Genomic DNA, 21,609 nt, shown 5'->3' with positions numbered 1-21,609 from the left:
CTGGCGGCCATCTTGAAAAAATGGTCGCCATATTGGAATTATTGATGGCCAGCACTTTTTTCTGAAAAAGTAACTTACAGAGACTATTGATGCCAAATTTCATGCTTGTATCACCAAATGAACGATTCTGGCAAAAAATCACATTAAGCTGCTCCACTAAATGGATAATTTATATGAGGCGGTAGTACAATAATCGGTTATAACGTAGATTGGGTTTGATTTGATTATTTATGGAGATAGCTCAACAAGAACTTTCGTTACATTGGATTTAAAGGGTACTATGTTATAATCAATCGGGAAGCAGGCAAGCGGAACAGTGTTTTAAAGGCGGAATGTCTTGGGAAATCTGGAATCTGAGTTTAGCTTTAGGCACAGTTCGACAGTGGCGGATATATAGTGGTTGTAGCTGGTTGGATATTTTTTGTGAAAGTTTAGCAAAGTGGATCGATAGCTTGATGTTCAATCGAGCGCTTGCCATAAAAGTAATATATTGAAGAATCCAAGAAACTAACCTCATAAACAATCATTAGTTTCATGTATATAACGGTCGCCAATCTATGGAGTATTGCTGTCATATTTGGGCTGGTGTATCGGCTACTAGTCTCTCGCTCCTTGACAAGGTTCAAAAGAGAATCGCAAATCTGATAGGCCCTGACCTGGCATCTAAGCTTCAGCCTCTGTTCCATCGACGAAACGTTGCATCCCTCTTGCTGTTCTACAAGTATTTTAATGGTGAATGCTCTGACGAACTGCAAGCACTTGTGCCCCCACGATATGAACACCCTCGACAGACCCGACAGAATGCAAAATCCCACCCCCACACTGTAGAGACCCCTAGATGTAAAATATCTTTCTACTCCAGTAGTTTCTTCCCCAGAACCGCTAGACTTTGGAATTCCATTCCAGATCCCTGCTTCCCCAACTGTACTGACATGCAAAAGTTCAAGTGCAACGTGAACCAACATCTTGCTGCCCAAATCCCTATATAGTACCCCAGTAGTTATTGCCCCTGTTCGTAGCCCCCTACACCAAAGTGGCAATGTGCCTTGTATGGGGTGAAAATGTAAAAAAAAAGTTTAGAATGCAGCATATGGTTCTTGCTGATAACTATCGACCTCTTCCAACATACACTGCCTTGTATTCCTAAATGGCACGCATCTGTCCTTTATTACAATGATCTTGACGGAACATGTGTGTCAGTGTATATTAATTGTATTATGGACCGTATTAGGCAGACATATCTGGGAGAATATGATGCTAACATCATAATATTAAATAGTTTAAAGAGTTGTTTTTTCTTCTTGAATAATAATCCCATTCAATTTAAAAACGTAATGCACAAAATAGCTCAACTATTTAATGCAGATTAAACACCACTAAAGAGGCAATTATTATGGGGAATTAAACTGGTTTTCTCGGAAGTTTCTAGAGAATATAAAATATGCTAAATATAAGGAACAAACAAACAAAACATAAATAATAAACATCTGGGTAAGCTTTCTATCTCTTTTCACAAAAAAAATTAATTCACTCTACTCTCTAGTCTCGACACCATTTTACAATGTATTTACTGCCATATTTTCATCTTACACAGATGCGTTTTTCTCCGACCACATGCTAGCTACAGCCGGTCTATTGTTGCCTTCACTCGGGCGTCTCCTTGAACGACAACTTTGTTTTTCCTGATAACGTGCTGTCGCTTTTTAGTGTCTGACGCAAACCTGAGCACACTCACCAATTCTCAGACGCGTTCAAAAACTATTCCTGATACGAATACAATAGCTTGGCATCTAGACTTTGGCTGCTGCTGATATTTTCACACACACCTATGTGCACTCTGTTACAAGCAGTTTCATATAGCATGTATGAAGATGTTTGCAGATAAAAATGTTTACCTTGTACATATTGAGTTAAGTGTTTGGAAATTGTCATATAACTGAAACTGACTATGCCTCAGATTATCGTATAAGAAAAGATATGGGGAGATGACTTCAGATTATGATAATCACACGCAGCAAAATATCATGGCGAACGGTCGGTCTCAGATTATGACGCCATAAAATATTGGTCTTACCTTTAAAATATGACTGAGAGGGAAGGAATGCATGAGAATAGATCCGTTATATGGCCACTACCATTACACTGATGCTATGCTTCATCATACATGCGTTTTCTATGATTGTTTGACTCGTTTAAAATGATATAATCTTTCACTCTCGTAATTTTTACACATCTATATCCCGAATGAAATGCATGATCGTATGGACTTGATGATCTGCGAAGTTTCAGCATGTCTATAGGAGAGTATGCAAAGAATTAAGCCACTGGACAATTGTTCGCATTTAATGTCCTACTATTCTGCATAAACGTTTTATATTAAACGAAACATCAGATCCTGGGGAAATATACACGAAGGAATCATCGGGAATTGTTTATACGCCATCGACTATCCAATTGCTATAGCTTACGTAGCTAGAACACAGAGCAATAAAACCTGATATGGTGGTATGCAAAAGAATAATAATGAATCAACCTTAGAAGATGTAAGTGTCTACAAGGATTCTGCATAAAAATTTGCTTGTTTTTGACATGAGCATGACCACTTATCAAGGCCAAGATACAACTCGAGGATAAGAGAAAAAGAGTATACAGTAGAAATTGGAAAATATAGAAATCGTAAGAATAACCTTTGCTCATGGAATCTAAGTTTAGATTTAGGCACAGATAAATAGGAGAAAATTAGTGATAGTGTTTTTTTGTTGTTTTTTTTATTACATTTTCACCCCAAAGAAGGCAAATTGCAACTTTGGTGTAGAGGGCTACTATCAGGGGCAACGAATACTGGGGTACTATGTAGGGATTTGTGCAGCAAGATGTCGGTTCAAGTTACACTTGAACTTCTGCACGCCAGTACTGTTGGGGAAGCAGGGACCTGGAATGGAATTCCAAAGTCTAGCGGTTCTGGGGAAGAAACTATTGGAGTAAAAATATATTTTACATCTAGGGATCTCTACAGTGTGGGGGTGGGATTTAGCAGCTTGTCGGGTTTGTCGGTGCTTACGTCGTGAGGGCACAAGTGAGTGCAGTTCGTCAGAACATTCACCACTAAAATAATTGTAGAAAAGGCAGAGGGATGCAACATTTCGTCGATGGGACAGAGGCTTAAGCTTTGATGCCAGGTCAGGGCCTATCAGGTTTGCGACTCTCTTTTGAACCTTGTCAAGGAGCGAGAGACTAGTAGCAGATGCACCAGCCCAGATGTGACAGCAATACGCCATACATGGGCGAATGGTGGCCTTATTGAGATACAGGATATTTTCGGGTGTTAGTAGTTTTCTAGCACGGTAGAGAGAGCCCACCTTTCTTGCAGGTTTCTTTTGAAAGTTTGGCGAGGGGGGCCCTATATTGGAACTCAGCTGAGCACTTGCCATGAAAATAACGATAAAGCAGAGACACATTCGCAACATCTCTTCTATGCCAAATAGGTTACAGGGAAAAGCTAAAGAAATACCAAGATCTCATGGACGCAATGTAAAAAGTGAATCTTAAAGAGAGCTCTGTTATGCCAACTATTATATGAGTATATTGATTCATGAAAAAGAACTTCACATACATTTAACGAAGTGTAAGAAAGATTCAAACAATTGCACACATAGGGTCGGCCAGAATTATATAAAAAAAGGCCACTCCGTTGGAATACATGCTGAGTGTTTGGTATCCGGTAGGACGTTTGGTAACATGTTTCTGATTATTGATGATTCCAGCGATATTACTTATAACTTACGGTTAGGACAATCAACCAATTAGAAACCTTCAAATTTATTATTAAAAAAAATATCGAATTTTAGGTTCAATCCAGTTTGCTGTAAAACCTCCGTCTTGAAAAGACTGAATCGTGACTGCATTCATTCTTCGCCGCCATCTTTCTTACTAAGAATTACTCACCACTCGAAATCATGACTGCATTGAGTCTTCGCCAACATGTTTGTTACTCAGAATTACTCAACACTGAAAATCGTGAGTAGATGGATTCTTCGCCGTAATCTGTGTTACTAAGAATTACTAAACACTTGAAATACTGGCTGCATTGATTCTTCGTTGCAATCACTGTTGTTAAGCAATAGACAACACTCGAGATCGTTAATGCATTGATTCTTCGCCGATTTAAGTTACTGCCGCCATATTTGTTCAACATTATGTGTCAACACTTACTAATATTTCAAATAACAAACTGATGAGAACATTTTTAAAATAATGCTGCCTTAAGGAATAACAAGATGATGTATGAACCTCAACGGGGCAAAAATGTTCTCCTTTCAGAAAAATGAAAAGTAAATATGTTGGCTGTTACATGATAAGGGCTGTCACCTTTTCATGTAAGTATAAAAATAGAGAGATTAGTTAAAATGAAAATAAGAGAAAGCAGAAATCGAACCCTGGACATAAGTTTTAAAGAACAATAGGTTTAAATGGAATGTCCAGTAAATTGTTAATTCGGATGAAATAAATAATAAATAAACTATTCAATTGTTAAAAGAATGTGGATAATAAAATATGAGTTAAATAAATTAGATATGTAGGTTAAATTCCTTTGTCGAAAGAACACAAGGAAAATAGGTTATTGGGAAATCAATGTCGAAAACGTGCAAAGTCGCGCATGTTGAGACACGTGAATTTTGCTCACGTGGCCGGGATGCATGGAGTTCTCAATATAGCAGGTGGGAGTTAGTTGGTCGAGAGAGAGTCGGAGAGAGTCAGAGACAGTCAGTGAGAAAACTCAGAGACAGGCGGACGTCTGAAGCGAGACGTTACTTCAGAAACTAAAATGTGAAACTTTGAGTTCTTAATGAGGAAGTCACGACCGGTCGTCAGAAAATAAATTCACCATGTGTTTTGGATAAAGCTTATCTTTGTGTTGTGATTTCTACAAAAAGGTAAATTGTATTGTTATTATATGTCTGTGTATAAAATGTCATTACAACAACATCTCTCTCTCTAAGATACAACATCATATGTAATAAGACAAGAACTCTCACTAAGACACATATCATTACTAATAAGAACTCACGTAACATACGCGCACAAGTGGTATAGTCTAATACTAATAATAATAACCATATCACCCAGTATATAAAAACTCTCAATTTGGTGTTCGTGAACCTTTGGCATCAGCGATGCAGAAACCGAACCTGGGGTCGATACCACGAAAAAAAAAAGAAAAAAAGAAACACAACGTTTTAAAGGGGTCCAACATAATTTAAAAAAATAAATAAATAATACCACGGAAAAAAAATCACACGATCACAGAATTCGAAAAAGAAAAAGAAACACAACGTTTTAAAAGGGTCCAACATAATTAAAAAAATAATAATAATGAATAAATAATACCACGGAAAAAGAAAAAAAATTACACGATCACAGAAATGCGAAGAAAAAAAAATGAAAAAAAAAATTTGAACATACACGCACACAGAGAACAAAAGATACAAGAACTATTAAAAAGAAAAAGAAGAAAAGGCCGATATGCCGTAAAAAGAAATTCGTAGTAATGGAAAAAAAATAGTAAACAAGTCACCAAACGTAATTCATTGATAAATGAATTGGCCTGTTAAAAAAAAAAACCACACACACATACACGCGAAGGCAGAGACTGTGTCACCCTAATGTTATTGTTTTGAAATTTGTAGAAGTGCCATTAGAAAATGTGTGTCAATATGAAATCGTTTGGACGAATTGTTGAATTTAATCTGTCAATCAAAACAGGAATTTCAAAGGTCGCATGTACTCTCTATGAAACGGCGTGTAAATTGTTTTGAAATGCATTTTGTGTTCATAGTGAACTTTTCGGCTTTTGCGTGTTCATTTATTTTGTTTTTGAAAAAAAAAGGAACAATTGTTTTGGACAGACTGTTGAATTGTTCTTTGTTACAGATGATTTTTTTTTGTTGTTAAAAAAAAAAGTTATCACTGTTGCAAAATGTTTAAATGTATTAAGGTATTTTTTTTTAAATGTTTTTATGATGTTGAACAAATATTGTAAATTGTCTTATGTAATGTTATGATTTTCACAGCAAGAATTCAAAGTTATCCGTAAATATACATTAGATAAAAATGATCTAGTAGAAAATAAGTTAAGACGTATGGTTGGCTTACAGATTCAGTTAGAATTTTAGAAGGGGGACAAGAATTAAAATTACGTAAACGGGCATTTGGAGAGATTTTAGATGTGATACGCCGTAAGAAAGATGTTTTGTTTTAGCATTTGGTTTTGTTGTTTTTTTTTAGAGATCCTCAAATTTTGTCTCCAAGAAAAGTGACTTGGTAGGGATTGATAAGCACAAGAAGTGCCCCTATACGAAAAATTTGGGAACCTGGTTAATTAAGTGCTTAAAATAAGCTAGTTGCACGTAACGACTCCAAGCAAAGTGGTAAGTCTTGGCTTAGTTAATAAACAGGCGTTGGAAAGAATACGAAAATTCTTAAGGGGACCAGTAAACCGATGAGAGGTAGTCCCGAGGCAATCACATATAGCTTAATGAAGTAAGAGACAGGCAAAAATATGCCGTAGATTACGTAAGAAAGATATAACCTTGTATTTTTTTTTAGAGACGCATGAATGTGGAATATATCTGCTGGATCTTGGAGGCTCTGGTGAGAGGAAAGAAAAATCACAAAAAAACGGGCAATTAGATAGAATTTAGGCGCAATTAAGTTGTTGGTCGCAGGAAACGTGTTAGTTAGTTAGGGGTGATATTTCTAAATCCTCGTCGAAGTTTCAAGAATCCAAGCAAGGAAATCCGAGTGAATCCGTATGAGAGAAAAAAAGGTATATCTTAAATTTCTGAAGCCAACCACAAAGATTTAAGTATATGAGCTTTGGTATGTCCCGTATGAGATAGTTATAGAATAAAAAAAAAACAAAGCCATACTTGATAAGACTAACCATGCGGAAAGAGAGATCAGAACACTTTTGAGACGAAGGAAGTCGTCTATTTCGAGAAAGGTGAAAACCTCTAGTCTGCGGCATATGGGTGGCTGGAAAATAGCTGATTTGTATCATAGGTAAATATCCTACACCCAAAGAGTAAATGCCACAAAGATCAGAAAGGTCCTGATCTTATAAAAAAATAAATAATTGTGAAGTCGGCCGTGAAGGGCTGACTGAAAGAGATTTTTTTTTTTTTGTGTTTTTTTAGCCTGATCTTTCTAGCCGTGTGGTTGTGTAGATGTAAAAATAAAAAATGTACTAAAATTAGAAATGCATACATTTTTTTTTTTGTGAAATATGGAAGGGAGGGATGTTACATGATAAGGGCTGTCCCCTTTTCATGTAAGTATAAAAATAGAGAGATTAGTTAAAATGAAAATAAGAGAAAGCAGAAATCGAACCCTGGACATAAGTTTTAAAGAACAATAGGTTTAAATTGAATGTCCAGTAAATTGTTAATTCGGATGAAATAAATAATAAATAAACTATTCAATTGTTAAAAGAATGTGGATAATAAAATATGAGTTAAATAAATTAGATATGTAGGTTAAATTCCTTTGTCGAAAGAACACAAGGAAAATAGGTTATTGGGAAATCAATGTCGAAAACGTGCAAAGTCGCGCATGTTGAGACACGTGAATTTTGCTCACGTGGCCGGGATGCATGGAGTTCTCAATATAGCAGGTGGGAGTTAGTTGGTCGAGAGAGAGTCAGAGAGAGTCAGAGACAGTCAGTGAGAAAACTCAGAGACAGGCGGACGTCTGAAGCGAGACGTTACTTCAGAAACTAAAATGTGAAACTTTGAGTTCTTAATGAGGAAGTCACGACCGGTCGTCAGAAAATAAATTCACCATGTGTTTTGGATAAAGCTTATCTTTGTGTTGTGATTTCTACAAAAAGGTAAATTGTATTGTTATTATATGTCTGTGTATAAAATGTCATTACAACAACATCTCTCTCTCTAAGATACAACATCATATGTAATAAGACAAGAACTCTCACTAAGACACATATCATTACTAATAAGAACTCACGTAACATACGCGCACAAGTGGTATAGTCTAATACTAATAATTTTCACTTCAACTGAACTCAATACTTTCTCCTTTCTCGTTTGTAAAATAGTTGACCACGTTCAAGAAATATTGTTTGTTTGTTGCTTTTTTTTGGGGGGGGGCGGTGAGTTCATAGACATTTTATGGCAATGAAAGAAACATGCACAAGTTCACCGTGGATTCAGAATGAAACAGTGATAATGTAACAGACAATAAGCAAATTACAAAAAAATTCTAATATAAGTGCAGTTTGTATTTGGGTTCGAAGACCCATGTATGGACGCAGCTAGTTACAGAACAACTTTGTTGTCTGCCAACTTCGATAAATACATTATAATTTAGAATTTTTTTTGTCTTTTTACATAGGCATCGTCACTTATCAAGGCAAAGATACCACTCGAGGATAAGGGTTAAAGAGTCTACAGTAGAAATTGGAAAATATAGAAATCGATAGTTATGGAAATTCGGGAAATTAGTAAACTTATATGGAAAAGCTCATGTAAAACGTGTTTAAATTAGACTCTGCTTTCCCAACTGCAATGATATGCAGAAAAACAAGTGTAATGTTAACAAACATCTTTCTACTCATCTCCCTTCATAATGACCCCGCTAATTAAGTCCCTGATAGTAGCCCCCTGCTTCAAAGTGGCACTGTGCCTTGTTTGGGGTAAAAATTGAATAATAAAAAAAGACAGGCGAGCTTCCGTGTTAACTGTGAGATATTACGATTTATATGTGATATAAAAAGTTTTAAAAAGTTGTGAAGCAGACACACATACATACATTTTCGCTTTTCTATTTATAGATGTACTGAGCCTTACGTATATGCAAACATATATAAAACTCATCACGGCTTACGTGTTATACATCTACTTAATCTATATACCTATAAAAGTGAACATGTATTTATATGTCTGTCTGTGTATCTGTGTATCTGTGTACATTTTTCTACCAAATAAATACGTCAATTTCTGATTAAACAGACTCGAATTTTGGCATTTTTTTACATAGGCATCACCACTTATCAAGGCCGATAGGCCACTCAATGATAAGGGTTAAATAGTGTAGAGTAGTCAATAGGACAATATAGTAATCGATAGTAATGGAAGTTCAGTAAATTTGTTAACTTAAGTGGAACGGCTAATCAGAAACTTGTTAACGTTTGACTTGAAGAAAACCATATTGTAGTCAGCGGGAAAGCAGGAAAACGGAAGACAATTTCATAGGTGGTCCGTTCTAAGAAAGAAGCTTTGCTCATAGAATCTACGTTCAGGTTAAGGCACATATAAAGAGTGGGGGAAAGTAGTAATAAGGTTTTCTGCTAGACGGGTGTTTCTTGTGAAAGTTTGACGAGGGGGATCATAGATTGAAGCTTAGCCGAGCACTTGCCATGAAAATAACGATAAAGCAGAGACAAACTCGCAACATCTTTTCTGTGAGAAAGAGGTGGCAGGGAAGAGAAAAAGACATCCCCTACGAGCCTACGAAGTCTATTTTGAACTCTATCAAGGCAGGATAAGTCCTTTCTAGTAGCTCCTGCCAAATGTGCCAGCAGTACTCCATCCTAGGACGTACCTGGCTCTTATATAGATACAGAATGGCATCAGTAGTGAGATATCTATTGGATCGATAGAAGGATCCCACCATTTTTTCCAGCGGCCTTGGCAAGGGATTTGATGTACGTGTTCCATTTAAGATCAGGAGTAAAGGTCAAGCCCAGAAGTTTGCCAAAACCTGACATCCCACAGACAATAGCAATTCATTTCAATTGATGCCAGATGGGATCACCGTGTTTATGATGTAAAGATGAAAGTTTGGCTTAGATGCATTAAGAGTTTTGGTTTAGATGCATTAAAAGTAACAAGCCACCTCGTTCCCCATCGTACTACTTGCTCAAGATCAGACGAGAGAGAATCAGAGGGAACTTGGTCGTTTACGGCCTTAGATGTTCTACAATAATAGATAATATATCATCAGTATAAATACCTACGAAGGATGTAAGGATCTGATTTGGAAGATCATTAATGTAGATCAGGACGGGATGGACATTTGAGGGACTCCAGCATTAATACTGAGAGCTTCTTGTTGATTTCTTTCCCCGGTGTAATCTGCCTTAATACATGTTCTTTGGAAGCGGTGTTATCTGTTTGATTGTGTTGGACATGTGATGCTGCAATTATAAATCTGTTTCTCCATACGAGCGATTAATCGATCGAATGTGCAGCAATTTGAACGACCAAGCGTCCTCGGATACGTCTGCTTAATCATTCGTCCCATATTGAAAGCGAACTCGTTTGAGTTTAATCATCCCGTTACACACATTTATTTTGGGCGGAATATATTTAGGAATGTGTGCTAGGATATATATATATATATATATATATATATATATATATATATACATATATATACATATATATATATACATATATATATATGTATATATGTATATATATACATATATATATACATATATATATATGTATATATATATATATATATATATATATATATATATATATATATATATATATATATATATATTAGGGGCCTGAAAAAGCAAGCGGAGTGGACAAGCGAGTAAAAAAAAAAAACTAAACGAAATTAATTCCTCAGTGGCAATGTGAAAAGTTTGCTTGCCAGGCCACTATATACAAAATGAAGGCAAATTTACTAATTTTCATACAATTTTAACCAGAAAGTTTTCAAGTAGTTCGTCCCATATGTGTGTGTGTGTGTGTGTGTGTGTGTGTCTGGTCACGAATAGTCTTCTATATGGTTGACTTTTCAAAAAACTGATTACATATAATGATAGCAGATGTATCGATACGCAGGGATGGGTATGTTTGATCCTGCAGAAAGGTGGTTCATTAAAATCTTGGGGTTTGCGTTCGCGCCTTGTTCACAAAGTATGGAAATTAAAAATGTAAAAACTAAAAAAAAAGTTTACAAGGGTTTTTGATATAGATGTACATAAGAATACATTGATAAGTATGTTTTTACTTCAATAGGGATGGTATAATAAAATTGTGGGGTCTGCGTTCGCGCCTGGCCTCCATAGAATGGAATTCGGCACAAACATTAATAACGACTTTTCATATCTATCTGTGTAAGTATACTTTTATAATAATGTTTCAGTTTGAAGAAATATGGCATAATAAAATTATGGAGTGTTCGTTCGGACCTGGCCTCCATAGAATGGAAATATGCCACAAAGTTTAACAAGTTTTTTTTTTTAATATAGATCCACAGAATATTGTGATAAGTGTTTCAGTGTGAATAGGTATGGTATAAAAAATTATGGGGTTCTTCTACTTTATTTTTACTTTCATATTATTTTGATTTGATTTTATACTCCCAAATTCCAAGCTAGCTCTTTACAACCCTTCCTTTTCATAACCTATCATACTTACATGAATCAGAGTCCATTTTCTGTAGTTTTTTTTTAACCAAGTCAATGGCGGGTACTTTTGCTAGTATATATGTACATTTATATATATATATATATATATATATATATATATATATATATACGTATATATATATATATATATATAGCAATGAAAACAACAACAAAATAAACAATAAAAAAGTAGGCACCATGAAAAAATAGGACTTACAGAAAAACACATGTGTAAATAATAATAATAATAATAATAATAATAATAATAATAATAATATATTAACTTCGGACAATAACAACCATACTAGAAGTAAAAATAAAAATACTTATAACGAACAAGCTTAATTAAACTGTAGATACCGCACACTCTCCCCACTTCAAAATAAATGTTTAACCAAACCATAGTTTACCCGGCAACAATATTTGCGAAAAAAAACTCCAAATAACAAGAAATATTATGTAGGTATGAGTTCTTTAGATTTCAAAACTCGATATTATGACCACAAACGTACATCTAATAATAAAAAACACCGTACGGAAACAACGCTCGCAAACAAATACTGGAAACTCAAGGAAAGCGGACGTCCGCCAGTAGTCGAATGGAAAATAGTAAGACAAGGACACGCATGTAGAGACATAGAAGATGCATGTAGATGATGCCTTCACGAAAATGTTGCTATTCTATACTTTAAAGAATCTCAACATCTAATAAACTGTAAGAGAGAAATAGCGAAAACCTGTGTTCACAGGATACAATTTACTCAATAACTATAGAAAATAAACATTTACAATAAATAAATAAAAATACACGCATATACAAAAACTATCATATAGGATACTTTGAAACTACCAACCCAGACCCACCTTTTTCGCCTTAAATCACCACCATAATATCCCTTCAAAAATACACACTACTTCATAGTGAGGGCATCTCGGTTTCATATGTAAAATTAATGCCCCTCCATAGATAATAGACAACTTACACGCCGTTAAATTAGAACCACCACACATCCAGTTAAGCCCCAACGTTCACCCTAAAACATATACTAAATATACTTAAGACTATGATAAAGACTCTACACACCTTTCTGCACTGCACTATATATATAATACGTTCCCTCTTTTATTTAGAATTTGACCCCCAACATCATCTATTATTTTAATTTGTTTTGATCGATTTCGTTCCTAGTGAATTCAATGCTAGACGCCGCATCCCAACTATGTTATCTAGCATCTTCTCTACTCTTCTGATGAGAAGCATTATGCTTCGAAATGCATTGGCATAAAGAGTCCATTCTATCCCCAACTAATCGATTGTATTCCCTTATTAAATAAATGAATCAATCTATATCCACCAATATATAGTTCTGTGTCTTAATTTCCAACTCCTATCATCTTTATATATATATATATATATATATATATATATATATATATATATATATATATATATGTATATATATATATATATATATATATATATATATATATAAACTAACATATTAACAACTTTACCTAGATTTAAAACAGGTCAAGGCACTAGATATCTACGCTAAATAGCAAACACAAAGGAAAGGATCAACCGGAGGGAAAATGGACCTTTGTCCTGTAAGTGCCTGCTGATTGGGAAGGGTGCAGTGGATGCTAGAAAGCTGATTGGCTAGGAAAAAACTCAATAGAAGGTGCGTATATTAAAAAAAAAACGCTTGACAACCACAAAATTCTCAGATAAGCATGAAGAATCCTAGAGTGGATGAAACGCGGACTATTCAGTGTAGCTTAATCGCCATGTATATATAGAAGTGTTATAATTTCAAGTCTCAGCGACTATAGATCAGAATTAAACAAACGAACAATAGTTGGAAACAAACGAAGTGTGTTGTGGATTGACACTTTTTTACGACCGTAAAAAGTTCAATAATTATCATTTTTTTCTAGTTTTGCATATGAATAATAAATTATCGGATATTTCCCCAAAACGTCTGGTCTTGATAAAAGAGAAACTAGTACTTGCTGCTTTGGTTTTTAAATGGTATGCTATACCAGCAAGGGGAGACTTAATTACAAATTGTTCCAATATGTTATATATCCCATCTGATTTTCATCGAATAAGTAAATTTCACAGTACGTAAGGATTATTTGATATTGGAGAGATATATAATTAGACTCGATTTTCAAAGGAGGGGGAGATATAAGATACCAAAATATTTAGAATCGAGCCCTACCTTTGCTGTTATTTCAGATCGTTTGATACCATAGCAGCAAATTTTAGTCTCTCTTCCAGCAAGGCCAGCATTTTGAGGAAAATATAGATATGCATTTTATAACTAAGTGACTCGCCCGAAGACAAAATAAAAAGGCGCTAGGTCTTGAAAGTTTAATAATATACAAGTCTACCCGTTATCTGATGGATCAATCTATGTAATGGCTAGCTATCGATTAGTGGGTTTATTAATTGTAGTAAACATGTGCGCTCGTACGCGTACAAAAATGGTCACCCCGTTTAACATTAAGAACTGGGTTGCTTAATATCCGGAAAACTAACTATTGGGGGAAATTTAAATGCGATATTGATTTTAACCATACCCGAAAACTTACAAAAGTCGTTATTTTAAATGGATAATATAAAGTTAGAAACAACGTAAAAAAATATTAGCAATTATTTTATTTTCATATTTGCTTAAGAAAGTTACCTTACACAGTGTGTTATTCATCAGATCTTAAAAATGATCTGACGTAACTTCCGCCAACTTTGTAAACAAAATTGTGCGAGTCTGAACGAAAGCATTTATCACAAGGCAACGATTATAATTTTTGTTGTCGACGCTGTTGGATATGTCGTCATTGATCCAAGGGAGATAAGACACGAGTGTGCAGTTAGCATTAACTTTTTTCTAATTTAGATTCGTTTTTCGTATGTTTTTTTTTATGGGTTCCTATGAACATAAAAACGTACTATTTTTAAGAAGCAAAAACGATTATATTTGGGTATTACACTGCGTTCTTTGGAAAAGTATTCGACGTAAATCGCGAATAAAATTTAATATGTTTTAAACAAGTTCGACGAAAGTTGTTAGTACCATATGCAAATTAAAAAACCAACAAACAAAAAACAAACACACATACACACATTTTCTCATCCTTTTCTTTTCATTCAACTATTTATTGCGGACTATTATCCTCGTGTTATTTATTTATTTATTTATTTATCTTTTTTTGGTAAAATCTCATTTCAATAAGCATTGCAATTTATTAGATAATATATTCAATTCAGTACGGACCAGAAAATAAAAGATCAGATTATAAATAAACGCGGATTTATAAAACCAAAAATCGGGGCCTGTGGTGCAGTGAATAGAGGCGTGGAATGCCTACTGTTCCAGGTGAGCATTGTCTGAAGATAGCGGTGCCAATCGTACGCAATAGCGGCCAGAAACCAAAAACGGGGATTGACAACAACTATTGGAGGCAGTAATTCCTTGCAGATGAAGTTTTGAGGTCTAGTGGTATTATCCTCTTTCGGTAACTACCTGACGAAGGGCAAAGGAATATTTAGCTGTAACGTCGTGAAACAAATAATAAAGATGAGACTAATAATTCGCCATGAATTTATCATACACATCTCAATAAGCATTCCAACTAATCTTTTTTTCTTTAAAGATTTTTTTAATTTTTTTATTTATTTTAATTTTTAAAAACAGTTTAACTTATTTATTTAGTTACATATTTAAAAATCATTTGAACTTTTATTGAAAAGAAATAAAAAAGAGATGAAATTCGAACGTTTTATTCTACACAAACATTTATCTAATTTTATTCTTACAATATGCTTAAGGTCCTTGATATGACATTAAACTATATCCAATGGTGAGTCCCCAGCTTGCAGGCCTTAGGGAGTGTGGGGACACGCTTTAATTGCTATTGCTCCCAGGTCCACTCTGACCCGGAGTGGTAGTCTGGAAATGCGCTTTAATTGCTATTGCTCCCAGGTCAACTCAGACCCGGAGTGGTAGTACCTGTTAGGGTCCCAACTATGGGCTAAATAGAATACGACTTAAAAAAAAAAAAACAAATATACTATATAAAAAGAAATCGTTCACCAGATCCGGCATTAAATAACCTTAAAAGGGTTGATATGCCGTAAAACAAAAACAAACAACCAACCAACCAACAATATGCTTAAGTATTTTTATTCTAGGTTTTGTAAATATATATATTTTATTTTAAAACTTTTACAATTTGTTTCTCATACGATCTATGCATGACTAAACTCGCTTAATGATAATGTAAAACATTCATATTTTATGCCGGTAGAATATGAGAGACTACATATATCATAGACGTGCGAGAGAATCAGAAATGTGTCCTTGAAAATCTGGTAAAAGTACTTGCTGTACTAGTACGTATGAAAGTAAGTATGACATCGATGCAATTTTCGATTCATACACCTCTGTTCGGGCGGGAAAAAGTAAGTAAACATATGCCGCTGTCGTATATTAGTACTTTTTTCGTTGTATTTATTAACGGGTGACAATGTTTTTTTTTTTGTTTGTTTGTTTCAACTAATAATCATAGCAATATTATATTATGATTAAACTTAAAAACAAGTTTCCACGATAATAAAGTTTGTTTATGTTTTAGTGATAGCTTATCTCTTGTTTTGAGTGTTATTTCGCCTTCAGGAGACGTGATAGGTCAATAGTCGTCTGCGTTAGTGTGGCGTCAATCGATTTCTTCTGATTTCTAAAAGTTCACTGCTTTTTTTTTTAGTTATGTCTCAGGCAATTATTGTTATTTTTTTTTATAAATGAAAAAATCGAAACTATTGTTGTAAGTTTTTGCGAAACATATGTATTAATATATTCTACCGCTACTTGCCTCCCCATATATATGCACATATACACATACGCACAGATATATAAATATATATATATATATATATGCGTATATATATATATCTATTGAGTAATGTGATTGATCATCTATAATTAAAATTACAAATTGGTTTCACAAGGAAGAAATTGTACGATCGTTTCGGAAACCATGTTTTATTGCGAAAGACAATAAGTTTTAGACAATAATTTTATCTCCTCATTAGCACTAATATTGGGTGTTTTTTTTTTAAAGGTACCAGAAATAAAACTAGCATTTTTAAAATGTGTATTCTATTGGCGTTTTCTTTGAAGTTTGTGTATATCGACATGTTCAAGCATTCATAAAATATATAAACATTGGTTTCACAAGGAAGAACAAACAAAATCAACAAATTGTACGATCGTTTCAGAAACCCTGTTTTATTGCAAAAGACAATAAGTTTTGGACAATAATTTTATCTCCTCATTAGCACTAATATTGTGTGTTTTTTTAAAGGTACCAAAAATAAAACTAGCATTTTTAACTCTGTTCCGTCTGTCTGCTTCCCTCCGGACTACAACTTGGTTGTCTTCAAGTCCAATGTTAACAAATTCCTAATGAACCGCCCCCTTAAGTAAACATTTAAGCAAATCTCCTCACTAACGTAATGTACTTGCAATAACCCTTATCCCTGAGTGGCTTCCGGGCCTTGATAAGTGGTGATCACTGTGTAAAATAAAAATATTTAACTACTCAATGAATGCATTGACGATGATACTTACGAGGTTTTAAAGGGAGGACATTAAAAGATACATCTGCGTACCTGAAAATAGCTCCAGGATATATATGCCTATCGAGTTTATTATACATGTGCATTGCAACGACCATGGATTTCTGTTATTTTATTTTAATTGTACGATTAAATTTACTAATGCATAAAAATATACTCCGCTCTTAAGACTGTTGTTCTAATCCCGTTAATATATATATATATATATATATATATATATATATATATATATATATATATATATATATATATGAGAGAAAATAATTAATAATACATTTTAAAAATCATTTTGAAAAAGAGTTAACAACATGACAAAACGATATATTGAAATTAAATAGAAACAAAGCCATGAAACCGTGTTTAATAGATAATTTCTTCGCGTTTAAAATATTAAAATAAAAAGCCAACTAAATCCTTCTCTTTTTGCGATATTTTACACTTTTTTCTATAACAAAGTGCATTAGGTGTGTCAGAAAATGTGAAAAATATTGAATAATTCGCCCCCCTGTCTTCCAAGCTTATAACTACCGAAAAAGTAATTCAACCCCTACTTTTTTCAATGAAAAAAAGCAAGGACCAATGTTTTATTAAAAAAAACACGTGATTTTAAAAGGAAAAGCTTTTAAATTTCGGACTGTACAGGTAAATTTCTAAAAAAAACATTACGTTTTTCGTTTTAAATTCGAATATATTATTTATTAGTCTTTTATCTTCAATTTGTGATATATATATAAAACTTTTTTGAGTAAATTAATTGTTTACTTTTTAATAGACATTTCAAAATGGGGGCTCGTTAATTAATTCGACCCCTGTCTTTCCAAGCTTATAACTACTCGAAAAATTTAATTTAAACGCTATTTTTTTTTCAATTACAGGAGCAAGGACCAAGGTTTCATAAAAAAAAAAATCAACAAAAAAAAACAAGTGGTTAAAAATGAACGTTTAACACCTCGGACTTTACAGGTAAATATTTAAAAAACACTACGTTTTTTGCTGTTTTAAATTTGGTTATATTATTTATTGATCTTTTGTCTTCAATTTGTGATATATAAAACTTTGATGAGTAAATTAATTATATACTTTTTAATAGACATTTACAAATGGGAGGGTGAATAAAAAACAAGTGTGTCTAAAATATTATAATCGGTTTATTGGAAAGAGCATAGAATGTCACATTGGCCCTGAAATTATCGTAAAAATAGAATCAATAGAAAAATGTTGATAGATTTTTAAATTTTAAAAATTGAAAAATACTGAAATCGTAAAATTGAATTAATTTTACTACTGTTTTTGTTTTAAATAATTCTATTACTTTTTATACAACTTTAATAGATTATTTTGGAAGTATAAACCAATAAAGAAAATAAACAACTCACTTTTAAAAGAGAAATTACGAATTTTTTTTTTAATATTTTATTCACAGTTTCGTGTTAGGATTGCAAAAAATTCCTACAAATATTCTGATACACGTAAAGTTGCATATCATACTAATCCAAAGAATTTACTGCTAACCAAAAGGTCAGCTTTCTTTTTTGTTTTGTTTTGTTTGGATTTTTTGGAATCAAAATGACTATTTTTTACAGGAACTAATAAGAAAGACCAAACATGCGAAACGATGGGCTTAAATGACCAGAATTATCTCTTTCAGAGCAGGGATGGCATATCTAACGTCGCCGGCAAAAATTATCCGTTGACTTGTGATAAAGGCTTTCGTAAAGAGTCGCATACCTTTGTTTACAAAGCAACTCGGCGGAAGTGACGCCAGAGACTTTGTAAACTTGGGATGGCAAACACTGCATTTTAGGTAGCTGTTTTAAAAGCATATATAAAAATTGGATTATATTTAAAAGTTCGATTTAAGTTCGATTAAAAAACAATCACAGCGTGTTTATCATTTTTATAAATATAAAATTCGCAAACTAGTGGTTTACGATTTTGCGAACGATATATGCATTAATATAGGTTACTACTACTTACTTTTCCATATATACATGAATACTCATATATAAACACGGATATATATATATATATATATATATATATATAAATGTAAATATTGGTTTGTTCTACACGAATAAAACCATATTTTTATGTTACCAATTTATTTGAAATTTTCAGACAACCTATTTTTAGAGTCGAGATAGGTTTTTATGTTCTTAAATTAAATTTACCTCGCGAATTATTAAAATTAAAATATAAAATAAAATAAATATATTTTTTTTACCGTTACTACGAATCTGTTCTGTTGATAAAACTGAACTTCCGGTTCGATTAATTCCACAGCCACGAATTGACGAAAGATTTAATTTTCTGTTTAGTAAGTAAAAAAAACAAAAAACAAAAAATAATTAATTTGTTTATCTTCCATATTTTTTAATTTACACAGTTTTTCTTTATTATATGAGGCCAAAAAATAGTTTGTCGCTTGCTTTTTGAGTTTTTTGGAATAAAAAAAAAACACGATTTAAAAAAATAGCGCGGATCACTCTCTGCATTAGCACCGAAAAATGATACTAAACATTTATTAATAATTTCTCACTTTTACAAACATTTGATTTAAAATTTCTTTTTAAATGGCGACTTTTATCGACTTTTTTATAAAAATATCCCCCCAAAATGGTGTTTATTAGCCCCCCCTCCAAAAGTGATGTTTATTCCGGAAGATTTGGAGGTTGGGGGGGTGATTCCAAGGTGGACCTAAGATATAAAGAAAAAAAAAGTTTTTTATGCGCACATAAGCAACAATTTTTTTTATTAACTTTTTTTTTTACTTTTTTATTTAAAAATTAGTAAATTTTGAGTGTAGCGTCTACCCCGGAACTAATTTTGACAGTGGCATCGAACATTCACCGTTTCCGGAGAGCTCCAAGAAAAAGACAAAAAAAATTTGTGGAGTCTATTCACGCCGCTCCGTACCCGAACGAATTTTCTAAAGAAAATTAATTTATTGTTTCATCCCAACTTATCGCCAAAAACATTTGACCAGTCGGGAAGGATTTCTTCTTTATTTTCGGACTAAAAATAACACGAGCGTGATACACCAGGGCAAATAAATGCACACCTATTATAACAAGCTAAGTCTGATTATTTGTTTTTAATTAAATTTTCGGGTTTGCATTACTGTACACATAGATTCGAAAAAGTTGTCAAAAAAAACAAATATATAACAAATAAATGTTATCAAAGGCAAGATAAGTTACTTTTCTACCTAACTGGATATATTTTTTGTGTTTTTATTAAATGTAACTTATTTAGGTCGAAAAACATACAGTGTTTACCGATGTATTCGAAAATTCAAGATGGCGTCTCATACCCTCTTTAACACCGTAATTTGGGAAAAGGTGTTATAAATAAAAAAAGTATACACAATACTATTAAAAACTCGCCGAATATATGTCAACATATGTCACGGTAACATATATTGAGCGAGTTTTTAACATTATTTTATCTGTTTTTTATTTATAACACCTTTTCCCAAACTTACCGTGTTAAAGAGAGAATCAGACGCCATCTAGAATGTTCCAATACATCGGTAAACACTGTATGGTTTTCGAGCTGAATAAATATGTTACATTGAATAAAAACAAAAACATATATCCAGTTTGGCAGAAAAGTAATTAGTCTTGCTTTTGATAACATTTATTTGTTATACATTTGTTTTTTGACAACTTTTTCGAATCTATGTGTACAGTAATACAAACCCGTTTTTCTTTTATTAATTTGTTAAATGAAAGTACAGATAACCCGGTCGGTTTCTAATGTGATGAAAATCTAAATAAAAGGGGTACTCTGGATAATATCAAAACATTAAAATTGCCTCAGTCTCTAAAGATTTCTTCTCTACTGAACGAGGAAACAAACGGTGAAGTGTAGTTCACCTTCTGTTTCTCTCCCCCTCTCTCTTCCTCTCTTAATATCTCTCTCTATCCATCTCTCCCTTTTCCTCTCTCAATCTATATTTCTCTCTATATCACCCTCTCCATCTCTCTTTGAGCCCCTTTCTCTAACTCCCTCTATCTGTCTCCTTTTCTGTCTCATCCTTGTCTGTTTCTAACTCTCCCCCTCTCTCTGTTTATCTATCAATACCTTTATTTCTCTATCTCCTTCTCTATTTTCCTCTCACCTTCTCTTTCCTATCTATATATCTTCCTCTCTATCTGTCCATCTCTAATCCCTCATCCTATTTTAGTCTCCTAAATTAATTACAGTGAATAAGGCATTGTCAAAACATGGATACATCCTATTTTAGTCACCTAATTTACTGACTGTGAGAATAGAAGTTATTTGGAAATTACTGCTTCATTGAACAGCACCAGAAGTAACTGGTAAAACCTTTCTAATTAAATTGATTTTGGAAGCCATTTGGTAACAAAATGACATAGACTTAGCCCTTGCTGCTTGAGGAATACCTGCGACCTTGCTTGCTAAGTAGAAGAATTATTTATTCTACTTTAAAACATTCAATTTTTCAAAAATCTCATCTTCGACATCTCAAAAACATCCAATATGGGGAAAAATA

This window comes from Euprymna scolopes, chromosome 27 (assembly GCF_053919585.1).
Source record: "Euprymna scolopes isolate OS-2025 chromosome 27, ASM5391958v1, whole genome shotgun sequence".
In the NCBI taxonomy this organism is placed as follows: domain Eukaryota; kingdom Metazoa; phylum Mollusca; class Cephalopoda; order Sepiida; family Sepiolidae; genus Euprymna; species Euprymna scolopes.
This window is presented reverse-complemented; position numbering follows the sequence as displayed.